We start from the raw sequence: 9,014 nt of genomic DNA on the forward strand, positions 1-9,014 counted from the left end.
ACCTTTACAAACCATACCCATTTGTAATCAGCTTAAACAGAACCTGGTGTTTCTGATACTTCCATGACAAAGAAAACCCATAGCAGCAGATCTTGGCAGCTGTCAGGAGGGTTCACCTGTGGGTTGTACATGAGAGGCACAGAGCATTTTATGGGAGTTTAGGTTGGAGATGTTGATATATTGATTGACAGTGAGCTATGTCAGTTGTTTCACATACCTGCTATGGACCCGCTGGCTACGGGAATAGTTCCGATTTCTCTGCACAGTGTCAGGGATGGAAAAAGTACTCAAAAGCTTTAACACCATGAAATACTTCTACACTACAAACTACAGGTGAAATGTGTTGTTCATGGACAAATACTAAATCAATACTCACTTCATATGTATAGTATCAGATACCATACATTGCAAGATGAAATTAATTATTTGAATTTGTCCAGAACAGATAGGAAGTTTAAGAATATTTAAATCCTAGATGATTGTTAGTAATATAACAGATAGAAATCGAGAACCTTGTCTGCAATATCATGAAAAAGTTTGACACCAGAAAAGCCCCATGTGCAGAATTCAAACTATGAAATTAATCATGTAAAGGGAGCATCTTAACCTCACTTTTAATTAATATCAAAGTGGCTCTAATCTGGAGATTTGATATGCTCCAGATAGAACGTGTGATAATCTGGTGATGAGCAAGTATCCCGTTCACAAAGTTTGTGTGTGCTACTTTGACAGACAGGCATGGACGGCACAGTACATGCAGTCCATGAACACTTTGCACCAGTCACCTGAATTATGTGCAGAACATTTGCTCAGAATTTCTCAGAAGGGAAAAATAAATCAATTATTGATGTCTGGCTTAACGGAGGAGCCACATTCTGCTGCAGCGAGTTATTTTCTGTTGTAGATGTGATGAACTGTTTGTCTAAAAGGTCACAGTCACAGCATTTCTTCGCTTGATGAGCGATTCACACTTTTCAAATCTCCCATAAAATACTCAGAAAAAAATGTCTATTTGTCTGTATTGGTTGTGTTTGTCTCAGGATGCCAATGATTACAACCTGTTTTACTCATGCGAACGATGCTTTTCTTACAATTTGTCCACGTTTTGCTTATTTTCCAATATTTCTGGCTGTGTGTTGCTGTAATGCAGATCAACATAATCTCCTCTGTATTGCCCCCCACCCCCCTTCTATTTTTCTTTTCTTCTTTTCTTGCAGATCTGGCATTGAAAGCAAGCTGATACATGTGCTGTGTTTTCAATTCATCTCATTTTGAGGGTAAATGCATTTCCTAGAATCCCTGTTAATGTTGGTTGTGTTTTGATTCCCTCCCTTGGTTTGTTAAAGTGTTCTTGGTGTTCATCCAGACACTGCAGATTGTGTGCGAAAGATAACACTGGATACATTATCACGCACTCCACTGATGTTAACTGTCACAGTAGACCCATCACACCACATAAGAGATGAACTCTCTAACCCACTGTACTGATGTAGCCATGCTCCACAGAGTTGCATTGGACCACATGGAGGAAAAAGAGTCAGAGAACCCGAGGTCAAATGGAGGACAAGTTACATCGGGTGTGGGAGGAAATGGCAATTGAACATCTGCCATGGCAGTATAGGTGTGCCTCTGGGAGGATCATCTTTGCTTTCTACGGTGATATCTTTTAATAAATCAAAAAAAAGTCACACCATTTGCAGCTTCCAAACTCCTCAATACTGCCCGACCTTAAAACAGATACAAGAATAGTAGATACAGCTCATAGCTCCCTGAGGCTTTATCCTGAAGTGGAAAAAGACAATGATGAAACATTATGAAAATCAAGTGACAGGAGTGGAATATACATCACTCACTGCTGAAGTCAGACTGTTGCTCAGAGTCAGTACATGCACCTGCTCTTCCAATGCCTCTGTCCTATCGGAAACATAAATATCAGCTTCACACGAGGCCTCGAAGTTGGAAATGAAGGCAATATATAACACACATATACATCATCATGTGCAGATTATACCTCTCAAGAGTACTTTTGACAGTGTAAGTATGAAACGAGGGCAGAGCAGCTTCCTAACTCCGATTTCTGCCAAAATCCCCTCAGTCACAAGCCCATTAGCACTGCTCCCGTTGTATTGTTAGTCTACCCTGTGCTCCTTTGCTTTCATCTGCCTCCCTTCAGTCCACAGAGGAGATGGAGGTGCAGCACAGGCACATCCATCATGTGGAGCGGAGCCTGCAAGCCGCAGAGCCTCCACCGAAGCTGGCCCCAAGCTGGGTTTCACAAAGAAAAATGTGTTTCAAGAAATCTTAAAGCTCCTACAAAGGGCATTTATCTTAAAGAATACAACTGGTGATGTTCTATATTTATAAATAGTCAACAAATTCGACACCAAAACCAACAGCGGACTGATCCTAACAACTTGTTTTTTGGAGCTAAAGCCTGATTAAGCTTTTTTTTTTCCTGTCACAGCACCTCCTTTGTTGTCTATTAAAAAACACCTCACTGGGTGACATCTTCGCTATGATGGAGCTGTCATTGTATTTTCATCAGTCCATCATTCACCGTCCTGCTGCCATAAATACTCTGCACGTCGTATCTGCAGCTGAAATGTTACTGTTCAAGTTTTCTACATAAGCAGAACAGTCCCCAGCTTTTTTTTTTGGAAACGAAAGTAAGGCAGGATGTCTGAAAATATAGAAGGGGAAGATGTGGTTTTTGGGAGGAAAACTTTAACTGTGCATCTTCTCCTTTAGCCATTAGTCCCCAAGGAGTAGTGTAATATATACACACAAACACACACACACACACACACAGATTTCTTGGTTGCAGTAGAAGTGGCCTCGACCAGCTATTGCAGAGAAAAAGGTTTTACTTCTATGAGCCATACATTACTGCAGAATGGCACAGCTTGCTAACATTTGCACTATGACCATGAGAACATGCTGATGTTTAAATGATGAGGTGTCACACATTTCCACTCGTTAGGATGTGCTAATTAAAATAACTTTTACTAGCATCTCTTCATAAGTTCCAGATAAAGTTTTAAAACGTTGCAAACAATTGTAGAACTCATCCATTGTTAGTCAGGATGAAACTAGCTGACACAGAAGTCCACCATTAATTATCTAATGTGAAATTAGTTAACTGTTTTGCTTGGGGAAATAATGGAGAGGTTCCTCTTATCAATAACATCATTGTAATTATAAGTAGGGAAATTCCTCACAGATTTCCAATGAACCGACAAAGACCCGTGCACAGATTCATGGCACATCCATGAGAAACAACAGCAGGCAGTTTTCCCTCTGCTGACCCTCACCTATTCATCACCTCTCTCTCTCTCTCTCTCTCTCTCTCTCGCTCTCTGCATTCCTGACATATTACTCTTATCACAGCTGGATTTCCTTGCCAGAACTGTACGTATTCATGCTCATAAATGGGAAGTAGTGAGGGGCCAACAAAAGGAGAATGGGTGGCCGGGTGTGATTAGAGGATAAACGTGATGGGCTATTTATAGTTTGAGGCTCCGAGTTGGGAATTTCATAATCGGAACATTTTGTGTAAGCTTCTTAGCTCTTTAAGCAATAGTCTGACATTTTGGGAAATGTGCTTATCTTCCCTCTTGTAGAGAGTTGCAGGGAGTTTGATGAGAAGATAACACTCGCATAACTGAGTGTTACAGCCAGGGGAAAATTAGCTGAGCTTAGCTACGTTTAGTTTACAGTAGCTTATCTTAGTTTAGTTCAGCATACAGTAGTAGAAAACTGAAACATGCACTTTATGAAGTAGGCCCATTCAAGTTTAGTGGACTGTCAGTCTCAGGAGGGAAGAACAGGTTTACTAAAATATAAGAACTATTCTTTTCAAACCACCTAATCTGGCAACATGGTCAGCTGCTGGCTGTAGCCATTTATTTGGTGGACATTACAGCAGGGAGGTACAGTTCAGATCTTCTAAGCATGCATCCCAAAATATCAAATTATTCCTTAAGGTATTGTCATTTTGGCTTGAAAGTTAAAAAAATATTCATGGAATTTAATCAAAGCGCAGCAAAGTAGATTTCAGTGACTTTATCACTTCCCACAAAGCTGTAAGATATTTTCTCAGTGGACGATCAATCACAAACTATGCTTACACACACAAAGATCATGGTGTTATTAAATCAATATTTTTGCTGACTGTGTGGCAGATGCCAAGTCCTGAGCTGGGATGGGCTTCTGCAGCTGGGAGATCAGCTCTTGCAGGTTGACATCTGTGATCATTCCCTGTGCCTCAAGGTCATTTGTCATCCACAGTATGAAACGGAGAAGGTGCAGCATCCCCCCTCCTGACAGAAACAGTGAGATCAGAGGTCAAATGAAGACGTCCCAGTTAGACGGACATACAAACGGAAAGTCTGAACTAAAAGCATAAAATCAATACTTTGGAAATCACAACAACAGACCAGATGCTTCCCATAGACCTCAATGTCAACACATGCTTTTTATCATTTGGTCATTTTTGTTTTCAGTTTCCCTAACCTGCCTTGTATTGTTCATGTGGCACTGGAGGCCTCACAAAAGATTTTTTATTTTTATCTTGGTGAACTGCTCCCACTCCTGGTCAGAGGTAAAACTGCAATGTTCATATTGGCCAAAGATGATTGTGAAACCCAAATATCATTGTTCTGGGAAAGTAAACAACCATGCTGCTGGATCACAGAACATATTCCCAAGCTTCTTACCGTGACTGGCCACTACGCAACGATGATTCAGAATTACTCATTTTTCACAAAAGGACTAGGAACATGGACTCATTGTAAAATGTTTTTCAATGCTCCAAATGTCAACAAGCAGAAACTTCTAACAAGAAACATCACTGCAGCACATAACAAAGACAACCTTGGACAAAGCACCTACACGCTTTTCCCACAATTCCTCCTTGTGTAGCTGCCAGGTCAAGGTGCTGCAGATGCAGCTAATTACCTAATAAAGACATGCAGAGATAAGGGTGAGAGAGAGGAAAGGGGAAAAAAGATTCAATATTCGATATTTGAGATATTGTTTCTCGCTGGTTTCTGAGTGCACAAAATAAAAAAAACAATAATAAAAACAAAACAGCTTGTAACAATTTAAAGGAGAGCAAATGAACTAAAGAACATCAACAAGGCAAATGGTTAAAATTGAGATCATATTTATTTTTACTTAATTTAGGTTTATATTAATTAAGTTTTCAGTAAAAGCAACCGGTTTTATCAGAAATGGAAAGATCTTTCCCTTTCTGTTCTAGGCACCTAAGCAGCTGTATGAGAGACACCTGAGCAGTACATTGATATGTACAAGTGCTGCTAAGGAAGCCTTGTATTAAAGCCCATTGACTATCATGACAAATATGAAAATCCATGTGCAATGTGCAAATTTATGTAACAGGCAACACTTTGGCAAAACAGCCTGTTTTCCGTGTCAACTGTCAGTTTTGTGTTTAAAGCTCGTTCTGCTGCCCCCAGGTGGCAAAAAAAACGTAAAGTACAACCCAACAAGCAGCAACAGGTGTTTAATGGTTCCTGTCAAATGCCTGACATTATGCGTGTATCTACATTTACCACTTTTTACAGGTGAAACCCGCTTTGACTTCACTGATTAGTCAGTGTCCCGTGTGATTTAGTGTTGATTTAGCCTTTAACAGTGGGTTTCGTCACAGTGCTGCGGCACCATCATGAGTGATGAGTGTTGCTCTCGGGCAGGTGGGGGGGGGGAAACTGGCAGCTCCATTTAGTCCCACAGAGAGAAGTCTCTTTGACTAAGCAGAGCTTCTCTCTTATTTAAATGATGTACGGAAATTAACACCATCATTTTGTCGGCTGGGTGCATCTGGGCGCAGGGGGACCGCGCTGTTTCTGGCAGTTAGGATGTGAACATAATCAGTGCTGACTCCCACCCTGCAGAGCATCTGGTTTCTCACAGAGCAGAAATCTCTCCATGTTTTTAACGATGGGAAGTGTGGCTGCTCAGCACTCATCGTTTGCTGTTGGTTATTGTTCTATCATCACACTGTGCTGTTACCTAACGTGTCCCTAGTTCCTTGCAAAAATGTCGATGTTGGATTATAAAGGATGCTGTGTACCATTGTAGACAGGGCACTGCAGCTTAAATAAAACACAGACTATGTATTTGTGTGAAAACAAACTTCACTGAGATAATGTGTAAAAGCTGAGAACAATCCCGCTGAATTAAATCTCCAAAGTGTTTTGTTTCTTTTTGTTTTGTCATTATTTTACTGCCAGAACCCAAGCAGCACCTCTGCTATTTGTCACCTCATCACTTGTTTTTGTTGTGTGAAAAAAAAGAGCAGTTCAAATGTGGATGCTTGTGGTTTTTCATTATATTTAATTTCTTCTTCTTTTTTTCTTCATCTCTTCTTTAAGCTACAACATTGCAAACATTATTAAATGAAGATAATGATATTCACCTGTTTTCTCAATTAACTAACAGGAGTAACACTTCCCAGAGCTCAATGGTGTTTTGCCACTGATCCATTTTTAACATATTTAGTCTTAAACAGGTTTCAAAAATAAGTAACCATTTATTAAAATAATTATTACTTTGCCATCAACAGACTTATCAATCAACAGATTACAGATCTAGACGGTATAATTTGAAACAAGTAATAAAAATATAACTGCTCCCATTAAAATCACATAAAATCCCAGTGTCTAATATCTCTGGACTTGGTTTTTCTGGGCATATGTGGAAGCCTATAAGTAAGAGCATGAGTCTGGGGGAGTTTAAAAATGAATGAATGAATTTTAAAAATGTATAAAATTAGGCAGCACTGTAGTATGAGCCTATAAATTCTGTTCTTCAGCCCTTTTGTGTCCAGCATATCTGACATTTCTTCTAATAAAAACCTGTGCACACAACTGCTATAAAGAGGTTTCCTTTCAAGGCGTCTTCACACACACTCACACGAGTGTTTTCAGTTACTGTGCCTGATTAAATCTCTGCTCAGGTTGACGTGTGGGAATATATGGGAGCTTGTGGACTAAAGACAATAACGTTGGTTTATTTTGTCATGGCCTGTGAATATCACAGTTTGTACAAAGCCACAGTTAAAGAAGTGTCATCAAAGCGAAAAAGGGAAAAGTGTTATGGTGGCCGTGTGTGTGATAGTCCTGACAATAGACCCACTCACTCTCGTTACTCTTCAGGTCGGCCCTGCTCCCTTCTAACCCAGATATCTCACCTGTGAACACTTGAGTCATTAGTGAGAAGAACACTCTGGAGAAGTGTGTCAGTTTGCCTGCTTGGCGTTTTCACTGCAGCATGTGTGTATGTGCAGGTGTTTGGGAACATAGTGAGACGATCTCTAAAATAAATCAGGTGTTCCTTTACCAGTGACAGTGTGTGCTAACTTGCTGAGCTCACTTGTTAAAGGTCCATAAGGAGCTCCTCATTATAGCTTATAGTGTTAAATCACTGGCTGACTGTACAGTTCTAATGCCATTTTATAGTTCCTGAGGTCCTGCATGTGCCTTTCAATGACCCAAGACAAGGACCAACGCAACAATCAAATGCAAGAAACTTCAGACTGATTTCAAAGTGAAAGATAAAACTGTGCAAATTGATCAAACATCGCGTGTCACAGTTACCTTCCTTATTTTATTTATTTTATAACACAGCATTGCTGATGGGATTTGAAAATGAAATGGGATCTTACCTGAAGAAATTAATAAATCTGACTCTGCACCTGCATCCTTTTTTGGGGGTAGGGTGTCAAATAATCATCCAATGTGGGGGTTATATTGCCCTAAGTGGCCATGATTTAAGTGCTAATATGAGAGATAAAAATACTATTTCTTTTAGTTTTAGCCATGCTCAGTCGGGATCTCAAGATGGCATTGTAAAGTGAATGAACTGAGTCAATCTGGAACACTTAAAACTAACTAATGCATTGTCGTGACATTTTGTGGGGACGTTCGTGATCGTCAGACATCAAATGACTTTGGTTAATGACCAAATACCTGCAGCACTAATCCCATCGCTTTCAGACACTGTACAAGCCGCATATTGATGCAAGCAGAATTTGAGAGTTCACATTAAAGAAAATGTTGAATAAGGACAGAAAATAGCAAGGCTTAAAGACAAATGAGTCTGCAGTATTTAAAATCAATGTGCATGAAAGTTGAAGAAATTGTCTCAGTGGGGTTTAAATGGCTAGTCAGTGCATGAGCTGCACTGAAAAGTCCACGCAAAATCCAGATGCTGGAGGAGGTGAGAGATTTCTGATGATCTGGAGGTATGTGAAGTGGAGCAGGGTTTCGTACGATGCCTGTGAAAGGACCCAGAGATACTGGTTCTGAAGAGACGGCCGGGGGTGTAATGGATGGAGGAGGGTTGCATCACTCTGACACTGAAAGGCAGCAGTGAAAGTAACAGTTTTAAAAATGACAGCAACAAGATGATGTGGAAAAATCGGGCTGGTTTAACCAAGAGCCAATGTCCTGTGTCCGCTGTTTTCCTGATTGAACCTTCAAGCTTTATTATAGTCAAACCAAATAGTGTGCATGCTGAAACTGGCCCAGTTTTCCAGGGCCCCGTTGATGCACTACTCTTTTCCGTTGAGTGCGGAGAGGAAACGAGAGTTGCCCACAGACGAAAAGGAAGAAAAATGTGGATTGTGATGAAATGGCTCCAAAACTAGAAAACTCATTTACTGCTAGTATTCACCAATCAGCCACAAGTTTAATAACAGCTGGGGGTTTAAATGTGGTGGACAGGGGTCAGCATGGAGACTGTGGCAGATGCTTCTATACATCACCTGATAAAACTTCATTTTCTGATGATTAGCAAGTAGTTCATACAGAGTAGAATTAGACCGACCTGCTTAGTGAGCTGGAGTGAACACTCCAACATCAGTAAGGAGACAGAGTTTAGATTCTATTGTCTGTAATTTCATAGAACTGTGACAAAAATAACTAAATGTGAACAGAAAAATATTCATTTTAACCATCATCATCATCATCATCCCACTGAGACAACCATGA

Source organism: Channa argus, chromosome 7, assembly GCF_033026475.1.
Source record: "Channa argus isolate prfri chromosome 7, Channa argus male v1.0, whole genome shotgun sequence".
Classification (NCBI taxonomy): Eukaryota; Metazoa; Chordata; class Actinopteri; order Anabantiformes; family Channidae; genus Channa; species Channa argus.